We start from the raw sequence: 27,469 nt of genomic DNA on the forward strand, positions 1-27,469 counted from the left end.
CTTCTTTGCTTTAGGTTTGGCTGCAAGTTGTGCCTTAGCCTTCCTCTTCTTTGGTTCGGGCTTTGTTGGTGCTTCCTCAACTTCTTCTTCCTCAGCACCTTCTTCTTCCTAATCTTCACCCATCCTTGGGTTAAAGCAAGAGGTTCTTGACCTTATACATCTTCTTCCACTTCAACTTCTTCATCATCATTTCCAACAGCTTCTCCAAACTTAGCGTTAAGTTTCCTCCCCATTTTGCCTTTCCTTTTCAAAGTTGAGGCTATCTTTAGTTCCATCTCAACCTTGACTTTACAACATCATAATTACCAATTTTTTTGGTAATATTATCAACTTCCTTAGCAAGTAGATCAGTGATAGTAGCTAAGGCTTCATCAATATTAATTTCATATCCTAGAGGCCATTTTGCTAGCTAGGGTTTAACAAATATAAAACTACATAGCTCGGCACATGAAGAATACCTTTAAGATCGATGAACTAAAGCTTGAACTTTTCTAGAATCTATGCAAATGCTTCAATCTGGCTTTTTAATTACTTCTTCACTCTTGCTTGCTCTTATATTTGAAGGCCTATCTCCAACAAGAAGAAGAAGAGAGGGAGAGATAGAGACATATTGAGGAGAATCTTGCAATGTAAGTTGTTGCAGGAAGAGAGGAGGAAATGAGGCTCTAGTCAGCTCATTTTTAAGCCAAGGAGGAAGATGCCCCCCCTTCTCTGAAACATGTCATTCTAAGCTTAAAGAAACCCCCTCCATTACAAGAACCTACTATTGTAGCCCCTCCACCCCCTATAAAATAAAATTGGGTTAGTCATGAACCTCCTAGACCTATTACTATTTCCCTATTTCAAGATGGCTCAACTGTATGGACTCCTAATGGTCCAAAAATGGAGTTTTGGGAGAGTAAATCTAGGCCCATTAGGCTACTAGGGGAGGAGTTGCAACCTCCTAAAAAAAGTAAGGAGGTAGCTATTGAGAAGAAGGAAGAGGATCCAATCCTCTTATTTGAAGAACTTCCCTACTATGTTGAGGAAGAACAAGAAGAAAATTTGTTCCTCCCTTTGAAGGACAAGTCATGGCTTTTTAGCATTTACCAAAAGATGAGGATTTACTACAAGTTGAAAAAGAAGAGAACTATTTGCTACAATAGGCAATCCTCCATGATATGGAGGATAAAAAAAAGATCCTCAAGGATAGCTCTATCCTTGAGAAGGAACATGTTGATATACATGAGGCTGTCCTCAATCTATGCATATTACTGTAGTACATCAAAAGGATTCTAATGAGGAGACCTTTTAGGATGAGCTGGAGATTTTTTTTTCATCCCTGGACATGAATCAGTATGCTTCTTCATTAGATGATCATGAGTTATAGTAGAAATAGGTGGAGAATCACACCATACTAGTGACCCTCAAGGAAGTGGTTCATGAACAACATGAACAAGATGTGGAAAAAAATTCTTTACAAAAAGAAGAGGAGCCACTTCCAAACCAACAAGATATTACCATTACATAACACAATCAAGTGGTCAAGGATTATTCATTTACCCTTGCACCATCAAGAGGATGCCCCATCAAGCATCTAGCCCTACAACAAATTAGCAAGTTGCCCTTGGTTATGCTTACACTTGAGCATGAGGATGAAGACCAAAAAGAAGAGAAAGTATGTTTTGCTCCACAAGACAACATTGTAGTGCTAGAAAGCTTCATTTTTTTTAGCATTGGTAGGAAGGTATTTCATGCAGTAGTGTATTTTTCATACTTGTCATTTTTAGCTGCCCTCTTGTATGGAAGAAAGAATCAGCTTGTGAGGAAGGGGAGCTACTTCAACAAAGTAGTCAATGGGTCTATTTGACCTTGCATATATATAAATCATGTACATAGTAGAGTAGTTTCCTTTTTTATTTTTTTGTTTTCAAGAAGTGCACAAGCACAGGTTGTCTCTTTGTGAGATAGCCAAGTTTTAAAGTTTTTTGAAGTTGTAGAGGGTTTTTTTTCGTGATTTCAGTTGTAGAGTTCCTCTTTTTCTATCACAAAGGTAGGGTTAGGGTTTCATAATGCATAGGATCTACATTTTTTATGACTCTATTGCCCAATGGATGCTTTAGGCTACTGGTGTTATGCATAGAAGACTTTTATCCCCTCTAAGTCACCATAAATGTTAACCATATTTGCCTCTAGCCAAAAAATTGAATTTAAATGTCTAAGCCCACCCAATGGTCACTTCCCACTTTTAAATATTTACTACCAATGGAAATACAAAAATAAATGGAAATAAAACCTTATTATATTACCTATTTTTCCTAAGTCATATTTTTTTGGGCCCACAACTTTACCCATCGTTAGATCTTCCATCATCGACAATCATGATTATGTTGCTATACATAGAAGTGAGGGAGTTATTTCATGCAACATAGTGATGGTTTGACTTTGATCTTGGTGCCCCCCCTTTCATGTCAGAACAGCCAGGCAATTGTTAGAATACTTTGACATGTTATTGGTTTCTCATTAGTTAAGGTATGACTGTGCAAGGTGGGTCCTTTCCTTTTATGTGCTAGTTCATCATGCATTTTACTCACTGTCAGATCAAGGATCATCCACGGTTGTCTCCTTATCACTCTGTAAAGTTTCATGATCTTTATTTCATACAAAAAAGTGACATCATGCCTTGTGTCTATGTGGGTCCAAGTTCCATTGATGGGTCATCCTTCCAAGTATGATGCCATGTTAGTATCATATCTTGTGGTCCATAGAGTGACAAGGTGATGAGTTGGATTGAGCTAGCATATAGTGGGATTTTCATTGGCCAAGCGTCTAACATGTCGATGTCATGGGCCACATGCTCTAGTTTCTACCTCCTACCATCTGATGTAAATAGATCAAGGGTGGTTGCTTTGCCACTTTGGGAAGTTACACATTCTTTACTCATAGCCACAAAGTGATGAGCTAATGCATGGTAGGTGGGTCCACTCCTTTTGTGGGTCATTGTGTGGTGGGTTAGTGTCAGACAGGTTGGCAAATGACCCTATTTCTATTAGTTGGTGCACTGATAGGATTGATGATTTTTTAGGACCTTCAAATGGAGGATGATCGAAGTCTCTCACTTTTTGCTATAGGAAGTTTCTTGACCTTTAGCTATAGAGACATGGTGAGGATTCACCATGTGTCCTGGTGGGCCCAGTAAGGTAGAAATAGTTAAGTTGACATCACAATTAGAACTGACACTATTATAAACCATTGATGGTTAAGTTAAGGAGGTGGTGTAGTTAGGTGATATGGTGGTCAAATGCATGAAGATCGCATGAGATGGAAAAAGGAAATAATATGGTTGGCCCGTGTGGCTCATCTTAATTGCAAGACTCTATTGACCTATAGATCTTGCTAATTTGTAAAGCTAGAAATGAAGGGTGAGATGGTTTCTTGCACTATCTGATCTTGATGATTGATTCCAACCACTCTTGAATGAATGTTATGCCTGGTAAACAAAGGAAACACTCCACCACCTTTGGTTTTATCCATCTATTTGGTTAGAACAATTAAATGACATTGTTTATGTCTTCTTAGGGCTCTATTTTTTGGCAAATATAATATTTTCTTACATATGAATCTGTGCCAAGATCAGATTTTCTTCAGATATGTATGATTGTTCTCTATAATATTAAGTAATAGTGGTTGAGTTTGGTTGAGTTTGGTTGAGGACAAAAAGTATCTTAGTTATGCATGAGCTATAAAGGCAGTTTTTGTAAATTTTGTAAAGGTTAGACCCTCTCTATTTCTCTAGCATTGCTTTGGCATGCTACTATAAATCCCCTTTTCCTTTGAACTATATTAAATTCTACCTTGTCTCCTTCATCCATTGATGTATTGTGCAAGACCTATTTGCCTCTCATTAGTATATTTTGAATATCTACAATCTTGCATGACTATATCTCCTTTTGGCCTATGAATGATATATAAGTGAATTCTCTTCTTCGTTGTGTCATTTATTTGGGTTTTTTGATCTACATGTGATTGTTAGTTTAAACTAATGTCTATATTTGTATATCTTTGATGTTATCTTAGTTCAAGTGTGCATGCATGGGTAGATATTGGTTCAAACACTCTATTTTGGTGATCACCCCTTAGGTTAGAGTAGGTAGATTTTCTTTCATGCATTCCTTCTCCATTTTCCTCTCTAAGTGTAGTTAGGTGCACCCTCATAGTAAAGGAAGTTGGTCTTCTCTGAAGACTCAACCTCATAGTTCAAGTCCCACAACTTGGAGGTTGTTTCCATGTTTCACAAGGTTTTCCTTAGGTAAACACTTTGGACAAGGGTGTGAAATTTTGTGACAACAACTCTTAATAGAGCTCACTTTAGAAGAGTGAAAAATTAGTGACACATTATTGATGGTTTTTCCCAAATTTAGTTTCTATGTTAAATCTTAGTGTCTTACTTGAGTGGATGTTATTTGAGATGTTTATTATTTAATTTTTTACATTCTACAAGTTAGTTATTATTGGGACAATGGACTACAAATTTATGTTACTGATAAGTCGCTATAGAGACATAGCTACATAATAATTAGATCTAAGTTGTTTGATGAGTTCAAAAGTTTAATTGGCACATCTAGACATGAGGATAAATAATTCACCCCTCTCCCCCACCCAAGTTGTTCTAAATCATTCTAACACACACAAGTGGGGCCACTTTTCTCATATGATTTGAATGCCATACTTATTCTTGCATTTGGAGGTCTAGTTAGACAATATGCTACCTTACTGGTGCTTCCTTTCTTATGATGAATGTTGAGATGAAATTATTGAAGATAATCTGACCATCTTTAGTGCCTCTCATTTTTTTAATTCATCACATGTTCACAAAATTTGAAGGGGTTTGTGATCTATGTGGATGATAGTCTCTTTTTACAATATATAATGTTTCCATTTCTTGCAAGCTTGAGCAATAGCAAATCATTATTTATTGTAGGTGGTATATTTGCCCACTGTATCAAAAAAAGTCTCACTATGGTAGGAAAATGGATTTCCATGTTGCATGAGGACTACTCCCAGGGCGTATTTTGATGCATCAACTTGTATTTCAAAAGAATGGTGTAAATCAGGAAGAGATAAAATAGGTGTAGCACATAACCTTTCTTTTAACTCAAATTATTATTGTTGAGAACCTATCCACTTGGATTTTTCTTTCATAGGTCTCCTCATACTAACTAATTCAATGGCCTAGAAAAATGTGAAAATCCAAACACAAATCTATGATAAATGTTATCCAACCCCAAGAAGCTATGTAACTCTATGAGATTCCTTGGAGCAAGCCAATCTTTAATTACTTGGATCTTTTTAGGATCAACATAAACACCCTCGCTATCAATAACATATCCAAATTGCTTAATACTTTGAATACCAAAATAAAAATTTCCTTATTTATATAGTGTCCATGGTCTTGCAACGCATAAAATATATGTTCCACATGTTGCATATCTTCTTCCCAAGTTTTACTAAAAAATAGAATATCATCTAGATATGCAACTACAAAAGTGTCAATGAGTCGCCTAAGGAAATCATTCATGATCCTCATAAATGTGGTTGGGTGATTTACGAGGAATAATTAAATCACCAACAATTCAAATAGTCCCTCTTTAGATTTAAAAGAAATCTTCCATAAATTTGCTGGATCAATTGGTATGTGATGATACCTAGATTTCAAGTCAATTTTAGTGAAGAATTTCCACCCTCTAAACTGGTCTAAGAGATCAACTATATGAGGAATTTGATATCTATTTTTATGGTGATCTTATTCAATGATATATAATAAATATAGAGCCTCCATGTACCATCATTTTTATTTGCAAGAACAATTAGGTTACCACAAGGAGATGCACTTGGGTGGATATGTCCTTTCCCAATCAATTATTATATCTGAATTTTTATCTCATCATTTTCTTGAATTTTCATCCTATATAATAGGTCATTAGGTAATGGGGTTATTGATATCAAATCAAGAGAGTGCCAAACTTGGAAATGTGAGGGTACCCCTATTGGTAACTCAAACACATTCTGATATTTTGTTAAAATATGATCCATTGATCTCTATTGTTTTTTTGTGATGGACACTATGGAAAGGCAATTACACACATTTATATTTTGTTCCTTAGGATGGATCATTAATAACACAAATGTGCCATTTTTATCTATTAATCTTCTACATTATTTTGCACTAATTAAATATGCAAAGTGTGCATGAATTACCTCTGGAATCTAGTAATTTTGTCCACCTAATTTGATTGTCACACTTCATGGCCTAGACTCATACATCCCATGAAATTGATACATCTATGGCTTCCCTAACAGAATATCGCACACATCAAGAGGAGCTACATCACAAATCACCTAATCTTTGAATGGTTTAAAGGAATATGAAGATGACAATTCTTGTTACTTAAATATCTCTCCCTTGGATCACCCACCCCACAGGCCATGGTTGTGGGTGTGATGTCACCTTTAGATTGAATATTTTTACAGTTTCAACATATATCAATTTTTTTTACTACCACTATCAACAATAAAATGCAAAGATTTTCCTCTTACCCACATTTGTGAATGGAATAATCTCTCTTCATCATGATGAGAAAATACATTTGCAGTGACCACTATGGCATATGTGTCAGTCTCAATGATTTGTCCATCTTCCTTTTTTTTGCAAAATTTTTCAACTCAGGTTCAATAGCTTCTTAATGGTTTTCCATCATTAAATTATTTATATTTCTAAAATATTTAGTGTTATGAGAGGGACTTTTATGGACTTCACACCACATACCTAATTATTTCCTTGTTTTCTTCACGCCCCATGTCTTCTTTGCTGGTGAATTTGGAGATGGCTCTTTGGTTGTTTATTTTCCCATTGGATTAATACCTTCAGCATTTTATTTTTTATTCATTATATTTTCCCTCCCTACTTTTTGTTTGAAACTTATCCTCAATTTTTGTAAAATATTTGAAAGCAGTAGACAAAGTTTTTGAAGGATTAGATGAGAACAAATCCACAGATCCAATAGAATACCTGCATGCAGGAACCTATCAAAGAGAATAATAAGACAAGAGAAGGCAAGGGCTTGGCTCTAAAAATATGGAAGAATATATTATAAAACTAAAAGAATGAATGAAAATACAATGGATCTATCCTAATAAAGGAGATCATAAAACTATAATAAGGAAACCCTAAGAGGTAAATGACATTTAATAATTAATATTTAATTATTGAATGGAAATGCATGTGCATAAAGTGAAATCTTATGAAGGGACTAAAGGTAATTTAATAAATAAAATAAAATAAATCCTTTACTCTAACAAGCCCCCTTAAGATGAACAACAATGCAACTACAAATAATTTAGAAAAAAAAAACAACACTACAATGCTAAAAGCATAAATGGCTCCTAAAAACATTGCCTAATGACTTACTCAACATAACCAAATCTCTAAAAAATGGAGAAATAGGGAAAACCATGTAGGATAATTCCTACTCAAAAAAGAGATAGAAGAAGCTAAAAAGAAAGAAAGGAAGGAAGGAAGGACTTATCACTAAGACCCCCCAAGGACAACTTCCTTCACCCCAAGCATAGAACATAACTGAAAATACCATAGGGATGCAAAAGGTTTAGTGAAGATGTATGGAACCTACTCAGAATTAAGAATATATTCCAAGCTAAGAGATCCATCCTAAATCTGATGCTTGATGAAGTGCATGTAAGCTCAATGTGCTTGATCCTCTGATGCTCAACTAGGTTGTAGGAAATGTGTATATCACTCTAATTGTCACACCAAAGAAAGTTGGAACTATCACAAGGAAATCCAAACTCTATCATTAACTATCAAAGCCATAAAACCTATTAACTAGCTAGCACAACTACCTTGTATTATATCTCTGTAGATGATAATGTATGAGCATGCTACCTATTGTAAGACCATGTGATAGGACCAGAACTAGGATAGAAAAATAAAATAGAATAGACTTTCGATCATCAATATCACCATCCCAATTTGAGTCTATATAACTAACAATGTGAGGATCTCTTGATGTGTAGTGAATGTCATAACATGTAGTACGCTAGATGTACCTCAAGATACATTTAGAATCTTTCCAATGACTCTCATGTAGATCATGTGAGAATTTAGAGACAAGTCCAATTGCAAAGGAAATATCAAGACATGTATGTGTTAGTTACAACAAACTACCCACAAGATGTCTCTATAAAGTGGAATCTACTATAGGAGTGGTGCACATGGTAGATAAAATAACACCCAACTGAAAAGGTGTGGGAGCATGCTTGCAATCAAGGATACTGAATCTATGAAACATATCAAGAACATACTCATGCTAGAGTATGGCTATCTCATATGAAGAATGAACAACTTGTAGGCCCAAAAAATAGTGCAGAAGTCCAAGGTATGTCATCTCAATCTACTCTCTCAAAGCTTGTTGAACACTCTAAATCATAGAGGATGAGTTACCTGTAATAATGAGGTCATCTCCATATATCACAAGTATCAACAAGTCAGACCCATGATATTGAATGTACATTGTAGGATAATAATAACACCAAGTGAACTATGAAGCAAGAAAGAAGGAATCCATCTTCTCATACCAAGCTTTAGGGGCTTTTTTGAGACCATATAAAGACCTCTGATGCATACCATAGAAGAGTCTTGCACAAAACCATGAGACTGCTCCATATAGATCTCCTCATGTAGGTCTCCATACAAAAAGGAACTCTTCATGTCCATATGAAATATTGTCCATCCCTGAGAAGTTGCACAAGAGAGTACAAGGTGAACAGAATTCATCTTGGCAATAAGAGAAAAGGTCTTAGAGTAATCAAATCCCTCAACTTATGAAAATAATTTCACAATAAGACATTCCTTGTACCTATCAATAGAACCATCTATAACATACTTGGTACAATACACCCACTAGCACAAAACCAATTTCTTCCTTTCAGAAGAGGGCAAAGATCACATGTATAGTTCTTTATTAGGGAAGAGTACCCTTGACCCATAGCCCTATCCCACTCTAATAGTCTTGTCACTTATGAAAAGCTATGTGGATCATTTGAAATGACATGACTCAATAGTCTATTAGAGTTGCATCAATAGCATCATGAGTCCACTTGGGCACTCACTAAACATCTAGTGGAGGTGCTCAAGGGGGATCAACATTAATATTTTCCTTAGAGGATACATAATCCTATAGAGATAATAGGAAGTACTAGGTAGTTAGGGAGAAGCTGGTGATGGAGGTTCCATTTGAGGATAACACTCATCAAACTGGACATCTCGCCAAAACAAGACCTCTCTAGAATTAGGATCACACAACTTCTATGCCTTCATATCTTCATAGTAGCCATCAAAGATGAGTGGTTAGACTTTCCTCTCCATGACTTTCTTTTAAGTATCTAGAGTAAATGCCCAAGCCTTACTACCAAAAATGCAGAATGTAGAAACATTGGGCTTGACATGAGTCCAGTCCTCCTCAAGTGTCATATATCATAATGGCTTGTGAGGCATTTGATTCTAAATATAGTTGGCATAATTGATAGCATCAGCCCAAAATGAAGAACTCATAGCCCAAGACCGAATCATATAATTAGCCATCTCCCATATGTCCTATTCTTTCTCTCTGTAACCCCATTCTGTTGAGGGGTATGGGGAACTATGAACTAATGTTGTAAATCATGTTGTGTACCAAAATTTCTAAAAGAATGATTCATATATTCATTTCCATTGTTAGTGTGTATACGCCTGACAAAAAAATAGACTACTCCACAAATATCTTAAAGATTCAAAATGAATTAAAGACATCATATTTATACTTCAAAAAGCACACCCATGTGTGTCTAGAGAAGTCATCTATGAAGGTAAGCACAAATCAAGCACCTAGAAGAGATGGAGTGGGGAATGACATAAGATCACTCTGTATCAACTCTAATGGTGCCTTAGAACATGTGGATTTACCTAATAGAAATGGATCTCTATGATGTTTTTCAAGTGCAATGGCTTGACAAATACTGTCAGTGCAGGAGATTTGATGTAGCCCAATCAATAGCTCCTATGTACTCATGTACTGTAGATATATGTAGTTGACATGGTAAAAATGCTCATGCCAAAGCTTTCTTAGTGTGTCTTTATGAGAAATAAGTGAAAAAATTGTAGATTTGGAGCTCTCAAAACCATCAAACTGATGAGATTGAAGATCAACACTCTTAATAGCAACAAAAAAGTTAGGATCATGGAGATCTTGAGTAACCACAACATGTGGTGAGAACTCAACTGTCTTACTAGAACCAAAATGAAAAATATGAAAGACAGACATGAGGTTCATAGAAATGGTTGGAACCAAGAGAACATCCTATAGTGAACCACCCTCGAAAGAGATCATGCCTAGACCTCAAACTAAAAGTTGTGCAAAGGCGCCAACTACAATCTATGTAGTAACACTCTGAGAAAGTGAGGTAACTAAATTAGGTGAGTGTGTCATATGGTGCGAAGCACCTAAATCAAGAATCTAAGTAGCTAATGAAGTCAATGCTAGTGTAGAAAGGACATGTCATTTCCTTGAAGGAGTTGGTGGTGGCTTCAGAGAAGAAATAGTTTCCTTTTGTATGGCCTTTTCTAAAGTTTGAAGATGTTTCCAACACCAAAAAATTAGATGTCCTTCCTTGCCACAAAAATTGCAAGGATCACCTATATACTTCTTAATCTTGGAAGAAGACTCACCAAATTTAGAAGGGTTACCCTTCAGAGTGGATTTTTGAGAATTTGATGTAGGAAAAGGCTTGGAGGAACTCACATCACCTGTTATATCTAACTTGGGATTCGGTTTTGGCTTCGGCTTCCTTGTAGATATTTGAGAAACTAATGCCTGGTTCTTTGGTCTTGTGAGAGATTCCAACTGTAAAAGCTTGGATTTCTTTATAGCCAACTAATCATAGAAGATCTCAAAAGTGGGCATGGTAAATCTAGGACCCAAAGCATCCATAGTGGAATGGAAAGTAGAAGAAATTTTTTGAAATTTTCCTTGAAGCTTTGACAGTATTAGATAACTACACTCCTTATTAGTCTTCACTTTCCCACAACCTTTCAATAAAGATATTTTTTTTTTAAACCTCATTATAAAGTCCTTAATAGAGGGAAAATAATCTGGTACAAGTAATGAAAGCTCTACCTCAATCTAAAGTGCACTAAACTTATTGATGGTACCAAACAAGTCCTTGAACTTGGCCCACATTTCTTGAGGAGAATTCAACCCATCAAGATGAAACTACAAGTTGTTTGAAACATTCAAAGAAATAAAACCCATGACCTCATCCATCTTATTCATGTGATGCATTACTTCAGAAGGCCTTTGTAAAACTAGTTGTACTTCATCTAAATAAGATCACAAACCCTTTTAATGGAGAAGTCATGTAATACAAGATGTCCATGTATGATAGTTATGTGAATTTAGTGGAACTATACAAGAAGAGGTCTCAATAATTGTTTTAGAAGGTGTTTGCATTTTTAAATTTTTTTTTGGTTTACTGATGTAAATGATAGAAATAATAATATAAAATATCCCTCACAATGAAAAAAATGAAACCCTAGATGCCAGAAAGATTGTGTATACAAGAAAAGAACAAAAAAGACTTAAGTTTGGAAATCACGTGTACCTTTGAAAAATACTGATGAAATAAAAAAGAATCTGGAAAGTTCTCAAGAAGAGTTTTTTAGTGCTTCTTTCAGATCAAAAAATGGAGCTAAAACGAGAAAGTTATGACCCTCAAAATGTTGAAAGAATCATTATACTTTGACTGAAAAAATAGGTACCAAAATGGAAAAAAATTCAAAAAATACCTTCACTATCACATTCATCTTGGAATCAACTTTCTAATGATATCTTGTTTGCCCAAAAAATGCCTCTGTATATTCAATTTAGACCCAAAAAACTACCAAGTACCCTGAATTTGAAAAAGAAATTTTTTTGGCTTTATTCTTAAGCATCGAGCCCCCCACATAACCCTAGGAAGGTTGCTGGAGTAGGAGTGGTGCTTGGATGGAGCAACCAATTGCAATGACACGTGAGTAGTGGGTGGGTGTGGTGGCAAAAGTGACTAGGAGGTGGTGACACGATGGTGTGACATTTGTATAACTGGCCGCACTAAAAAAAATTAAAATTGAATTTTTGTTGTTCTTGTGATTTTCACAAAAAATGACCTCATTTTGTATCTTGAGGGTTGTACGATCTTGGTGAATTTTATTTTTTCCTCAGAATGCAAAGTTGACCCAAATAGGTGTGTTTTTGTTTTATGGAAATAGAGGTTTTGATGTCCTCTGAACCCAACTGTGAGGTCTGTTTGACCTCAAAGTGATCCAAATTTTAGAGACCCCTCTATTTTCACAAAAAAAACCTAAAAGAAATCAGATTCATTTTTTCAAAGCCTCGTTCCTCTTTTTCTCCAAACAAGAACAAGCTACAATAGATCTGACTCTAATATCATGAAGGATTTGATGAGAACAAATCCATAGATCTAGTAGAATGCCTACATGCAAGAACCTATCACAAGGAAGAAAAAGAAAAGAGAAGGCAAGGGTTTGTCTCTAAAAATATGGAAGAATATATTATCAGACTAAAAGATTGAATGAAAATACAATGGATCAATCCTAATAAAGGAGATCATAAAACCCTAATAGGGAAACCCTAAGAGGTAAATGACATCAAATATTTAATATTTAAATATTAAATGGAATTGCATTTGCATAAAGTGAAATGTTAAGAAGGGAGCAAAGGTAATTTAATAAATGAAATAAAATTAATCCTTTACTCTAATAATTTCTATATTCACCAAATCCATTTCAGTCTGAATGTATTGATGACGACCACTTTTATACTTCAAAACTTGATTTTTGTTGAGTCTTTGATCCCAAGCTTTGTAGAGAGAGCATGGAATATTGGTCTTTCTTCTATCAGAGTAATTTTAATTATATATTTATGTTTATATGTATCTTCACGATAATATTCTTATTTTATATGCTCTACGAATTTTTCCCATATGGGTTTTCCATCAAATAACATAGAAAATTCATATCCATCTTGAGCTTCATGGGTTTCTTCTATTATTAAGTGAATCTCCCATGCTAACTTCACATGATTCTTAGTTTTGAGGAGGACCAAGGTTATCTTTTTCAATATTTGAGAAATTATTAACACACATGTACCTCTCCAATTTGGACAACTAGTCGTCACCATAATCTACATCAATTTTCCTTGAAAAGTTAGAATATCAATGTTTACCTATACCCTAAATGGGGTTTTCCAACCAAATGTTGAATTATTTGGATTTTCCATGTCTCTAATTTTTCAAGCATTCATAAAAAATGTTTTATCATTTCTTCACATTATTTGTTTAATGTCTCCTCCGCTAGTGTTTTGAAGGATTCATCCATCCCCTTAGGTTGTTGTTTTTCCATCTATGACTGTGTGCATCTCAAAGGAAGATAATGTAAGAGATCTCTCATGTCCAATCCTAACCTTTGATAGAATGACCATCTATGATGGGACATACAATATTGAAGAAGCTCTACCATTGATCTAAATTAAGAAATCAGATTACAATACCTATGGTATTGTGATTTAATTAAAAATAATTAAAATGCAACAATAGATTTTTGCAAGCCAAAAGTGATCCATTTCATTCAAAAATAGAGTTTATACAATTTTGATGGATCCCAAGAGTCACCACTATCTCTTGAAAATTAAAATGAAAAGTCACAACTTAATTAATTATAAAATAAACTATAAAAAAAAAATCTATTTTAAAAATTACATCTACTTGTAGAAGTCATAACTTTCTACTCATAGCTCGAAATAAAAAACCATCAAAATTTATGGAAAGACCTTCAAAAGCTCCACATTCAGTACACTATCTTTTGATTAGATTTTTGGATTTTGTAGTACCAAATTTCAATAGATTATGATATTATTTGACAATCTATTTATAGGTTGGTATTCCTCAAGGTGAGTTTTCTCTTTCAATATATATTTTCATTCCTTTGGATTTAGATTTATATTACATATCAACTTGCATAATTTTAGAATGATTATAATAACTGGAGGGGTGAATCAATTGTCCTTAAGTCCCAATGTACCAACTCAACTTTTAACAGCTTCAAACAACTTAGTCAAACTCATAAATCCACTCATCAGTAATTCAACTTATCCATATCAAAACTTAGCTCCATATTTTATGTATGCTAAATAATAGAAACATATAACAGTAAATAACATGAAACATGTAAACAAAATTCACACAAATATGACACTAGGATTCAACCTTGATTAAAGGATTTTACTACCATAATAGATAAAAAGTAACAACTGGGTTGATCTGATAAAATATCAACTCACTTTGCATGTTGACATCTCCATTCAGCTCATTCATGGTTCATTGATTTTTTTTCATCACATTCTCCATCTCTAATTTTCTTGGCAACACTTCAAGCAATCTTGGTATACCAAATTATTACTTTTCCTCTACAACTTTGTTGTTTACTTGTTCTCTTCAAATTCACAGATTGCTCAGCCAAAAACAATTGTAAAACATCTCTTATGCCTCCTTAAATAGATAGGTTTGATATTTTTCTACTTAAACATAACTATATATCTTAGGGTTTGATCAGATTCATTGAATCTATTCATCATTTGGTCTTTCTACTTCTTTTCTGGAAACTCCTCATTGAATCCTCATCTTTTATTGCTTAATAAACTCAATTCATGCATTAAATATGGTAGCTCATCAATCCTCATCTTCAACATGCTTTGAATATTTTTTAAATTCAACCATGTCAACCTCAAATCTTGATTCTTTCACAAACTATTTTTATGACACTCAGTCATCATTATGCTCTTTAGATCAGTAATCACTTGGTATCTTAGTTACTACTAATTTCTCTTGCTTGACTTATGATGGCTCATCCATCACTGTGCTCAGTCATTACTTCAATTTTCCTTCATCTTTCTCAGTCATTACCATCACTTGGCTAAAACTTAAGTTCCTTAATATTCTACTCAGTAATGCTTAACTTCTTCATTAACCTTGTAACCTGTCACTTGGTCAAACATAGTGTTTTATTTTTGAGTTCTATCAATCATCTCTTTTGTACTTCAAATCATCATTTCTCTCCACTTAATACAATGATCAAACAACACAATATCTTTTCAAATATTAAATGATCAAGTTCCATTTTTAGTTCCACTATAAACACTCCTCTTTACTCAACTAGTTCATCTTGTTATCTCTCTTTTCAAATCATCTTCATTAATCAAATAATATGGAACTCTACACTATTAGAAAATGTCTTAGCAATATGGTTTGACATTAATGACAAGATAAAAATTGTTCTAATTGTATTTCTAACAATCTCCCTCTTTGGCATTGATGCCAACACAGTTAGTTACCATGTAATGGAAAAAGTGTTCTTTGGATTATCATTTTCATCTCCTTTTGTATTCTGTATTAGATCTTTATTAATATCCTTATTTACATTCTAATTCTCATCCATGAAATCTTGGATATGCTCCCCTTTTGTACTTCTTTACACTCATCCCTCTTTCATCTTTGACTATATCACCATGTGCCCACTTATTTCTTCATCAACTCATACTACTATCCTTCTTTTCAAATCTCTAGGTAGCTCCTAAGGTGTGACCAATTTTGACTTGTAGGGTCTAGGCTTAACCTTAGATTCTCTAGTAGGACATCTAGATGAAACATGACTATCTTTCTTACATGAATAACATATTATAATTAATTTTCCTTGAAATACTCCCTTACCTATATGTTCTCTCTTGGCAATCAAAGCTTCAAGATCATCCAACTTTCTTTCTCCATCTTCTTTTTTGACCAATCCTTAGCATAATCTCCAAGGTTTCCACTACTAGTACTCACACTCTTTATTAATTTAATTTTATCTTTATAAATAGTATCTTTAAATTTACCAATTAGTGTCTCCCCATTAAATCCCTTGATGGGAGAAACGACTTCCTTGATGGCATTGAATTTGAACTCATAGGATGTGTCAAACATCTGAGATTTTTCTGCACAATTTTACCTTTAGTTATTACTTTTCCAATGTTCCTTATCTCTATGAAAATCTTTGTAACATTGAACATAGGCTCTAATTGTCCCATGTTCTTACATTTTTTCATTTTCCAATATTTCTTTCTAGTTCTAGAACTTTACTTGCTTGGTGTAATCATCTCCTTCATAAATATTCTCAAGTTTTGTCCATATCTCATGTGCTAAATTGAATTCTTTAACCTTTGTAAACTTTTTTTTTCTTTTTCTAATAATGCACTAATTAGGGCTTCTCTTGAAATCACGTTACACTATAATTTATTTTTCTCATAATCAATGCATTAAGATAGCCCACTCTCTGATTTTATAGCAACCTCATTCTTTAATCAACCAAAAATCTATTTTCATATAGATTGAGTGAGTTCACATCTTGTTCTTCCAATTATCATAAGAATCTCCATCAAATTTATGACTTCCCTTCTTGTGTTCCATACTAGATCTCTTGAAATTGCAAAGCTTCCTTCTTAAAGATGACTTGATGCTTTAATACCAATTATTACAAGATAGGGTCAAAAATATTGTCTTACTAATGCTCAATACAACTAATAGACTTATAGAATACATAGGAGGAGGTTAAGCCATGTTACGAACCCCACGAGGGATGTTATCCCACTACCAACAAAAAGTTTATTATCCAAGGAATTTTTAGAAATAAGACTAGAATATTAGACTTATAGAAGACATAGGAGGCAATTAAGACATGTTGCAAATACCATGAGGGATGTTGGCTCACTACCAACAACAAGTTTATTATCCAAGGAATTGTGAGAAAAAGGAACCAAGAATATTACTAGATTATCATTACAATTAAGCTACTCAAATAGATTAGATGAGTATCTTAACAAATACCTAATGCAACATCATATTTTCATAAGTAGCGATGGAAACATAGAGAGATCTTACATCATCCAATAGACTCATACCAAATGCAAAAAAGAAACTATAAACTTGAGATCCTAATATCTACAAGATCATGTTAGGGTTAGAGAGGTGTTACAATTCTATTCTTTCAAAATCTTCTTAGGTTTCCAAACACTATTTGAATTAGGTCACCACAATTTTGTTTATGATGGGAAGGCATGAAACATAGACCACATAGAAAATACTCACACAAAATAACATGCTACCCGTTTACCAAATTATTTAGTTTCAAAGAATAAAATCTACACATTGAAATGCATACTATGTTTTTGAAGCATGTTAACCAATTTTGATATTGGGCTTAGCCCAAAAGGGTTTCTCTCTTGTAAGTTTGTGGTGACTGATCAAGAAAGTATTGTACATACTTCATAAATTTTTTGAAAAAAAAATTGGGTCGTGGCCGACGTATGGCTGACATATGGCCAACATGTTGTAACCCTAAAGTAGTAAAAATACTTGTATAAAAGGGCTTAGGGTTAGGGATTGTTTTATTGTTGTGATGTGAAAATTGGTCCTTATGGAAGTATTGAGTTGTAAAAGATTATAGATTGTAATCAAGTTGTAATCATTGGATCATAATAATATTATACTTGTTGTTTGGTGGACGTAGCCTATGGATTGGGTGAATCACATTAAATCTTGGTGTCTTGTGTTCTTTTATGTGTGATCTATTATTTTTTAATATTGTTTATATTTTCATGTAATTGTTATTTCCATTCATGGTTTAATCCTAACAAGTGGTATTAGAACAAGGTTGTTTTTCAGTTATCCTTTGTAGAAAAATCCCCCAGTTGAGTAGAAGTCTCACAGTTGAGTGGGAGTGATGGTAGACGAGGGTAAGCTAAGAGTTGACAGGTTTAATGGGTAGAAATTTTAGTTATGGAAGATGCACATGGAAGACTATATTTATCAAAATGCTTTATGGAAGCCATTGGAAGACAGAACCAAGAATCAAGGATCTATGTCAAATGATGACTGGGATCTTTTAGATAGAAAGGCACTTGGAAGCATTCGATTATGCCTAACACCATTAGTGGCATTTAATATTATAAAAGAAAAGATGATGGAAGAGTTGATGCAAACCCTAGGAAAACTATATGAAAAGTCGTTTGCTTCAAACAAGGTATTTCTCATGAAGCGTTTATTTAATATGAAAATGGTAGAAGGTGGATTTGTTGTGGATAATTTAAATGAGTTTAATACTATTACTAGTCAGTTATCTTCTGTGGGTATCAATTTTGATAAATAAATTAGGGCTCTCTTGATTTTGTGTTCTTTGCCTGAAAGATGGAATGGCTTGGTAATGGTTGTCAGTAATTATGTTCCTAGATCTAGTACCCTAAAATATGATGATGTGATCGGTGTTATTTTGAGTGAGGAAACTCATAGGAAATCCTCAGGTAGATCTACATCAAGAAGTGCTTTAAATGTAGAAAGAAGAGGCAAAATGATTGAAAGAGGAAGTAATTCTAGAAATCATGGGAAATCAAGAGGAAAGTCAAAGGGGAGGAGGTCTCAATCGAGAGAATCAAATGACTACTAGCAGTATGGGAAACTAGGGCATAAAAGGAAAGATTGTTGGACTTGAAAGAAAAATGAAGGAGATAAACTAGATGGAGACAAGGAGGCAAATGTGGTAAGTAACAAATCCAAAGATGATGCTTCGCTTCTATCTTTAGAAACTGTTGATGATTCATGGATTTTAGATTCTGGTGCTTCATTTCATGCTACACCTCATAGAGGTTATTTCATTGATTATGTTCAAGGGGATTTTGGGCTTGTTTATTTGGGGGATAATGAACCCTATCAAATTGTTGGAAAGGAAAAATTTAAGATTAAGTTGCAGAATGGGAACCATTGGCTACTACATGAGATAAGACATTTTCCAAGGCTGAGTAGGAATTTAATTTTAGTAGGGCAACTTGGTGATGAGGGTTGTGTAGTTACTTTAAATGATATAAACTGGAAGGTTTCAAAATATTCTCTTGTAGCAGCAAGAAGTGTGAAAGTAGGCACCTTATATCTTTGTACAGGTCAAATTGTTCATTCTACATTAATTATTTCACAGAAAAATGAATGTTCAGGAACAATTACTGCAATTGAGCAAGGAGAACAAATAGCTACTGTAGATTTTGATACATCACTATGGCCCAATAGACTTGGGCATATGATTGAGAAAGGTATGAAATTACTTCATTCAAAGAAAGTTTTACTAGGTCTGAAACGTGTTAATATGGATTTCTATGAAAGTTGTGTGTATGGAAAACAAGAGAGTGAGTTTTGTGAAGTCTATGAAGGAAAATAAAAGGGAGGAATTAGAGCTTGTGCATACTGATGTATGGGGACTAGCTTAGGTATCTCCCCTTGGTGGCTCTCATTATTATGTTACCTCTATTGATGATGCAACTAGAAAAGTATGGGTTTATTTCCTTAGACAAAATCCTGATGTATTTCAAACTTTTAAGAAATGGAAATGCTTGGTTGAAAATGAGACTAGTAAGAAATTAAAATGTCTCAGATCTGATAATGGTGGTGAGTATTGTTAGAGCTTATAATTTTTGTCGCACCCTAACATGTTTTAGTCCCAAGTCTTCCCATCTTGAAGTTGAACTTGAAGTTGTAGTTTACTTCAACTTCAAGTTCAAGGTCTTGTTAACCTTCCAATGGATAAGTGCACTTTGTTTTCTTGAGTCGAACTTAGTAAGCTTGAAGTTGAAGTTGATGTTGAAGCCCAACCACCAAAACTTCAACCTCAATTTCAATGTTGGTTTTGCCCGCTAATGATTTTTGTATGCAGATCAAAGATTGCCGAGCCAAATCAAGGTGGGTCCCATCATAATATTTCCTAAGGCATCTGAAGTCATAAGCAAAGAAATTTAAGGCAGTGCGTGTTTGAATCTAGCAAGATTTGATGGAGTATTAACAATGTCATTTCATGATCACTTGTTATGGGAAAATATGTGTGGATTTGATAAGGTATTTAAAATAGAACACCCATGGTGCCTTTTCCAATGAATGTTACATGAATGAGTAATGATGGCATTTACTTGCTAAATCTATCCTGTGATCCTCTATGCAAATCATTCCTTAAATGCATTCATTTTCAACTTTTTTCCCACTCTTTCCATTTTCTCCATAGAAAATTCAACATATTGGGTAGGAAGGGCGAATAGCAGGCTTTGTCTCTCTTGAAATGTAAGTACTTTTTTTCATTCCCTTCTATATTTCAAATTGAGCTTTCTTTGTTTTGGGCTATTTCTAGCCTTATCTTTTTCGATAATCATGACGCTCTTCCACCCAAAATTGCCCAAATTAGAGAAACTAACTTTTTTCAGCTCACTCTCTAAAATTCACAACACATTTTTGGTAAATAAAAACCTATTTGAAATAGTAGAGCAAGCCAAAAACACCCCATCGGTCCTATTTACCAGAGATTAGTGGATAGCGGGTTAATAGAAGCTGCTACTTTTCTTGCTACTATCACATACCCTGAGTGTGTCCTTGAATGTACAAATCATTTTGATTCTATTTCTGGGTGTGTTAAGAAAACCTCAGGTGAAGTAGTGGTAGAAATCAACAGAATCAATGTTAATTCTGCCCTCAGGATCCCTCATAAAGAACCCTACGAGCCATGGAAAAAGAACCTGAGTACCTGTATTTCACAAACAAAACTAGCTATGACACCAAGATTGCTCAGTCCTGGCTCTTGAAGCCTACAGAGGGAGGTTCTAGGTTGCCTAAACCATTGACTATCGAGTACTTTATCAAAGAGATTGCAGACATTGTCCTCCTGCTAAATAGAATTAAAGGAAATGAACATGCTTTCCACTGGGAGTCTTGGATGTACTTCTTTAGACAAAAGATAGTTGAGGGAGTCAAATTCATTGATTGGTCAAACCTAATAGCAGATAACTTGCATAAGGGCTTGATAAATGTTACCAACTGTGGTCTGTTTTTCTTGTCCTCTTATTTGATTTACATCCTAGCGGCATCTAAAGATTGGGACTATCTTTCACATATACCTTGGGTAGATGACATGCCTATCTACCAATATTACAGAGATCTCCAGGAAGACATAGTATGCAAATAGTTTAAAATGGTCAATGATGTCTTTTTAGGGAAATTGGTATTTGAACTACAAGGTCGAGAAAATGATAGGATTTCAGAAGAAGCCATGTAAGTTGTGCAAATTTATGGTTGTTATTTCATTCAATTTCGTAGATTTACATATATCAGAGTGGGTGGTTTTCTTGGCAAACCTTTGAAATTACTGTGCTATTGTTCAGATTCTATAGTGTTGTCAGAGATGTGTAGGCAGTTTGCTTCTCTTGTTGAGTCCTTTCAAATTTCCAAAAAATCCTCTTTAGTATTCTTTTCGATTGAAATTGGACATTATAGATGCCCCAGTTTGAAAGAAGCCATATTGTTAGCCAAATCATTAACCCACTTCTGTCTTAAGTCTTTCACCTCTTGGTTAGATTTTGACTACATCAGCTTTATTAGAAACAATGTTAAAAATGTAGTCTCTCTGTTTCATTCCTCGCAATTAGAGGATTTCTGGGCGAACTGTCATAGTGAATTTGAAGTGAGGAAGAGGCTATGGTCACACTTGACCATTAAATAGGTCATCATGTTTAATGTGGAGTTAGATACTTATGGGCTGAAAGATGATCATTCTGAAGAGGTACTTGATCAATTTTGCATGGACCAGATTGAATACATGCCTATCCCTAAGATCGACTGGGAGAAAAGGGAAGAAAATGATGTATATGCCCGTACCAAGGATGTAATAGCTAAAATTGCCAAATGGATAAAATTAAAGGTAGCGGCTACTCCAAGCTTTTTTGAGAAGTCTTCAAGAAGTAGAGATAAAAGGACTACCGAAAAGAAAACTAATCGAAGTGTCCTTGATTTTGTTGCAGGTCCACTTGAAGTTGAACTTGAAGCAGTTCTGGAAACACTTCAACTTCAAGTTCAAAAGGAGACTCCGAAAAGCAAAAGGATAACCTGATCGAGCACAAAAAAGGCATCAATCACTAGAAGCAAGAACACCATAACTATTGACCTCGAGGCAGTCAAAGATCCACCTATGGCAGACAATTTACCAGAATCTCAGAGCTTGTCACCGACTGCTGAGAATCAGCAGAGTAATCTCATTTAGTCAAATGTTCCTCAACTACAGAAAAAGATCAGGCAACACCTAAGTGGCTAGAGACATCGATGGAGAAGAAAAGAAGCATAGTCCCAATATCCATGCCAATTGATGATCTAGTTAGCAAGTGTCTTGGTAAAATGCCATGATAAATCGTCAGGATGATGGGCAGCAGAGATAGCTACACTTCCAGACAGAAGCTCCTGTGATTCCATTGCCCCTCAAGACTATCAGATAACCAAGGTTTACTTAGGAAAGGGAAATCATGAGATAGATATGAAATTCTTTGAGGTGTCCAATAAGAAGATCATGGAAAGAGTGTGGAAAGTTGGGCAAGATAAGTAGGAAATGAAAGAAACGATTAAAAAAATGGCTCAGTATATTAATGATATCCTTCATCTTGAGGCTAAGCCAATCAGTGAAATGTCTACAATCGTTGATGTGTCCTCTATGACCAATTAGCAATCACTGGAAAATTTGCACAAATGTAAAGCGGTAGCAAAAATAGCAGGTGAATGGGTTCTAGATGTTCTGCACAACACCGTAAAACACATAGGTCACTTAGACCAAGCCTCAAAGGAGATATTGAACATTTCCAAAAAGGTGGAAACAAGCAATGAGGGATACAAAAAAGAAAGGAACAACTGGTCCAAAATAGTCATGTGGCTAGAAGAAGTGCAAGAGCTCGGTTTATAGAAATTTCAAGTAGAATGCCCCATAATCGGTCTTGATGAAAAAGCCCTGTATGCCATTAGAGACTATATTGAATGGAGAAATGAAGTATTGACACAGGGAATATCTGAGATCAAAGAAGCTCTACAAGAACTCAGAGTCATTCAATAGATTATCCAGAATGATCTCAAATGGTTTGCCAAGTAGTTCATGGAGAGGGATGATGACTCCATTGCCCAATCAGATGAAATAATCAAAGAGGTGCAAAAGAAATTTTAGGAGTGGCAAGATAAAAAGATGTCAGCTAAGCAGGAATTCTCCAATGTGGTGCATATCAAGGCTATGTTGATCATCAACTTAAAGCACCTAGAGATGCACAAAGAAAAGGTTGCCAAGCTAAAGAAGATAAAAGAGGTCTGGAAGCAGAGATTTGCCTACATCGGCTTTCCGCACCAATCGGTTATCTTGACCTTTTTAGCTGCTTATGAGACATGGAAAATGGTGAAAGGCGTGGCCAGTGGAGATAGTGCTGCATGAGAAAGACAAGCGGTTATGCTTGAAAGTGTTTAGTTATATTTCCTTGGCCGTTTTCTTTCAGTTACCTTTTTTTCTAAAAATTAGCAGTTTCTTTGCAAAAGATGATTAACTCCTAGCAGGGTAATTTTGGCTTTGGTCTAGTCCCACGCCTATAAATGTAATATTATTATTGTTTAAGGGGTTAGAATTTCTCTAGCAGACCGATAGGAAGAACTACTTTTGTTTATGGTTTTATTTCCAGTTTAGAGGTAGCATTTCAGGATTTTAGTAGATACATGAAACTCTACAGTTTGATTTTGGGTTGAAAGCTTTGTGAGTGGATATTATTATCAGCTTATTTTAATCAATATTTCTATAGATACTATTCAAGCTTTTAGCTACATCTATTATTGATTTTGGAATTGTCAACTCTGAATTTGGAAATTCTGTGAGAAGTTAGTTTATGAAATTTGCCTGCTCGATGATTTAATTTTCAATTATGTGGATCATTTTGATAATTAAAATCGAGTGGTTCTTTTGCATTAAAGTCTATTTCATATTGATGAGATGAAATAAGTTGTTTCAACACCTTCAGCAGATTATTTTCTTGGAAAGTTATTCTGTTGAGTTTATTTGGTTAAAACTTTCATTGCAATAAAGGTAGCTGCACCTGTTTCCATTGAAGAAATTTTAAGCAGAGAATTCCTAAGCCTCTCAGATAGGAAGTTATTTGCTAGTTTACATTCTTTTCTCTATTTTTATATATGAACATTCATGGGAAAAAATTGTTCACTAACAGTTTTTGGCGACTCTGCTAGGGACCGATAAAATGGTTTTACCGCATCATGAAGTTTTCCCCTTACTCCAACCAGGCTTAGAGTTTGATAAGACACAAGAAGATATCATTTCCGACTTAAGTGCACAAGCCTGGAAGCTCAGAACAAGCATAGAGCAATTTACACAAGTTAATCAAGAGCTTGAAAGGGAAGAAGAAAGGGCCGAACTCATTAGGGGTGTACCTATTGCTAACGAAGAAGCAATAGTGGATAGACTGGTCCCAAGGCCATTCTAAGTATTGCATATTAATCTATATTGTGATAAGATAGCTAGCAAAAGGTATACTCGAAGTGAAGAAAGAAAGGGGTTCATTGATGAGTCTTATGAATTTGTAAAAGACCTCAATTTTGCCCCTGATCTCTCCCAGAAGCGAAAGAAGTTTGTCAAGAGTAAAAGTAGGCCAACTTATCCTAAGAAATCTACCCCTATACCTGTAAACCTTCAAGCATTAATTCTACTAGGGACATTAATACCTTCTCATTTAAACATCCAACCTTTGAACCTCATTTTCCCTAGGATTGCTGCTAACCCTTGGGGTGCACAAGTGGGTCCCTTGGCTCTTGGAGGTAATCTACATCCACTTCCTAAAGGTGCTAGAGATGTGTTGCCCAAATTTTATGGTGATGGAAATAAATCAACTGATGAGCACCTTAATGCCTTTAATACTTCATGTGTTGTCCTTGCTGTTGCACATGAAGATGTAGCTATGAGGTTATTTGTGCAGACTCTAATTGATGATGCAGCAGATTGGTTTCATCATCTACCTCAAGATTCTATTACTGACTGGAATCATATGCGTACTACTTTTGAGGATAGATTTAAATCCTCTGAAGATGAACATACCTTGTTACTTTAGCTAACTCAATTGAAAAATGAGGTACAGGAACCCATGAGAGATTTTGTAGCAAAATTCAATAAGATAATTCATAAAATTCCTGCTACCAAGAGACCTAATGATGAAAATCGTAAAGGATTCTTTGTTAATGCAATGCCTCCAAACATTAGGTTTCATTTGAGGAGAAACAGAGTAGTAGATGTTGAGGCTGCTCAGAGACTAGCCGTTGAACTAGAAGATGATCTTTTAGCTACAAGAAAATGGAAGAAAGAAATGCAAGGTTCTAAAACTCAATCACCTTCCTCAGAAAAATCAAACCCATTGGTTCAAAAGCTAATCAATGATGTGATGACTCTCAAGAAACAACTTCCTAAAATGAACACTCCATAACAAGATATCCCGAGAAAATATCCAGGCCAAAGTAGTTTTCAGGGAAAACAACTTACTTTACCCTCAAGTCAACAAAGATTATAGATTGAAGCTCCACCTAGCAAAAATAACATGTGTGTTTTTCATCTTACAAATGATCATGAGGGAATTTCTTGTCCTGAAAATATTAGATATCAGCAGCTTGAAGCATAAAAAGTGGCTTCCACTAATGTAATAATAGAAGAAGAATCTTCTGAGGAACCTGGTGACTCCATAAATTATTAACTTGAGTATGAATCTGATTTTGACAGAGGTAATGACATCTTATTGACCTTAGAAGAGGCTTCCTGTTCGATCTTGACCTGAGGGCAAAGGACTGGAGTAGCTGAAACTCATGATAAGAATAAATCAAATCCTACACTAGCCAAGGAACAAAGGGAGAAAAGAGAAAGTGAAGGTAAGTCATCACCTGTTGTAACAACTGTTCCTCAAATCCTAAAGAAGGTTGTTGATTCAAATTCCACATTTGACATTGTTGAGTTTTGTAAGACATCAAGGATACAAATTTCTCCTACAGAATATTTAAGAATGAATCCTAGTGAGCTTAATAAGCTGATTGAGTATGTTAATCGGTCATCTCCTGACAAAGCAGCCAAATAGATCCATGAAGTCAAAGTATCAAAAGGAAATGAAACAGTTTCTTAATAGAAGAAGGAATCCTCAAAAGGTAAGAAAACAAAAACTCAAAAATCTCATAGTCAGGAAGAGGTAGTTCAACCAGACCCAATCAATCCTGAACCCTCTTATAACCACAAACCTAATCTATTTTATGTTTCTCTCTTTCTACATGGCTTTAAGTTGAGTAAATACATCATAGATTCAAGGGCTTCTGATAATATAATGCCAGTAGAAGTGGCAAAAGCTTTAGACCTTCCTTTAGCCAAAACATTTGGCAAATGTTATTCCATGGATTCAAAATAGGTACCCTTGGTGGGTCAAATAAAAGATGCCCAAGTGGCACTAGCTGCTTACCCTGAGAAAAGAATTAAACTCACCATTCTGGTAGTGAATATCCCCACAAGCTATGGCATGCTTCTTAGTCGAACTTTCTGTCAAGACCTAGGAGGGGAAGTTAAGATGGATTGGTCTCAGGCTATGGTACCTATTGGGAAGGAGAAAGTAACCCTATTACCTGAAGCAAAATCAAAATATATAGTCTTCCCATTTGATGACCCCAAATCTCAAATCCTTTATCAAGAGAGAGATTTTGCTAACTATTTAATTCTATCTGAAGATGAGAAAACAGGTGAGAAGCTGTTGGGAGAAGATCTGCTATGAACTCTTGAGTTTGATGGAAGTTGTTGTTCGAATGGATCTGGAGCTGGTGTAGTTCTCATATCCCCTCATGATTAGAAATTCCCTTTTTCTTATAATATTTCCTTTGAAAATACTAACAATACAACTGAGTATGAGGCCCTACTTCTAGGCATAGAGGAAGCAAAAAGAATGAACATCAAGCTATTAAAAGCGAGAGGAGATGCTGAGTTGATAGTGAAACAGGTTAAAGGCATATTTTCAGTCAAAAACCCAAGGCTCAAGCATTATAGAAATTGAGTATGGGATGAAATCGAAGATTTGAATGCTTTTGGAATTGAAGTAATTCCCCAAGAACTAAATGATAGAGCAGACTCTTTGGCAGTATCAACTTCTTTGTTAATTCCCCATTATAATTTCATGAACAAGAAGTATTCAGTGGAAATCATTCACAGACCAAGTGTCCTTGATAATAATAATTCTTGGCAAGTATTTAAAGATGATGCTCATAGTAATGCTTTCTTGCAAAGTGTTGAGAAGTTCTCTATGAACTATTTTGAAGGTTCAGATGTGGAATGCAGAGAATTTTGTCATGATTCACCTGATGAAATTGATGTGTTACAATTAAAAGGTAATGTTATATCTAAAGGTTTAGTCCAACTTGAAAAGCTTTTTGATAGGAGAGATACCTTCCTAGC

The 27,469-nt window shown here is 34.9% G+C and overlaps 1 pseudogene; it reads left to right on the plus strand.

The window, feature by feature from the left end:
• The window catches only part of LOC149553838 (uncharacterized), a 105,122-nt pseudogene that overhangs the window by 64,420 nt on the left and 13,233 nt on the right, over nucleotides 1–27,469 (plus strand).

Source organism: Cupressus sempervirens, chromosome 6 (assembly GCF_028749045.1).
Source record: "Cupressus sempervirens isolate cs-2001-9-10 chromosome 6, ASM2874904v1, whole genome shotgun sequence".
Lineage (NCBI taxonomy): Eukaryota > Viridiplantae > Streptophyta > Pinopsida > Cupressales > Cupressaceae > Cupressus > Cupressus sempervirens.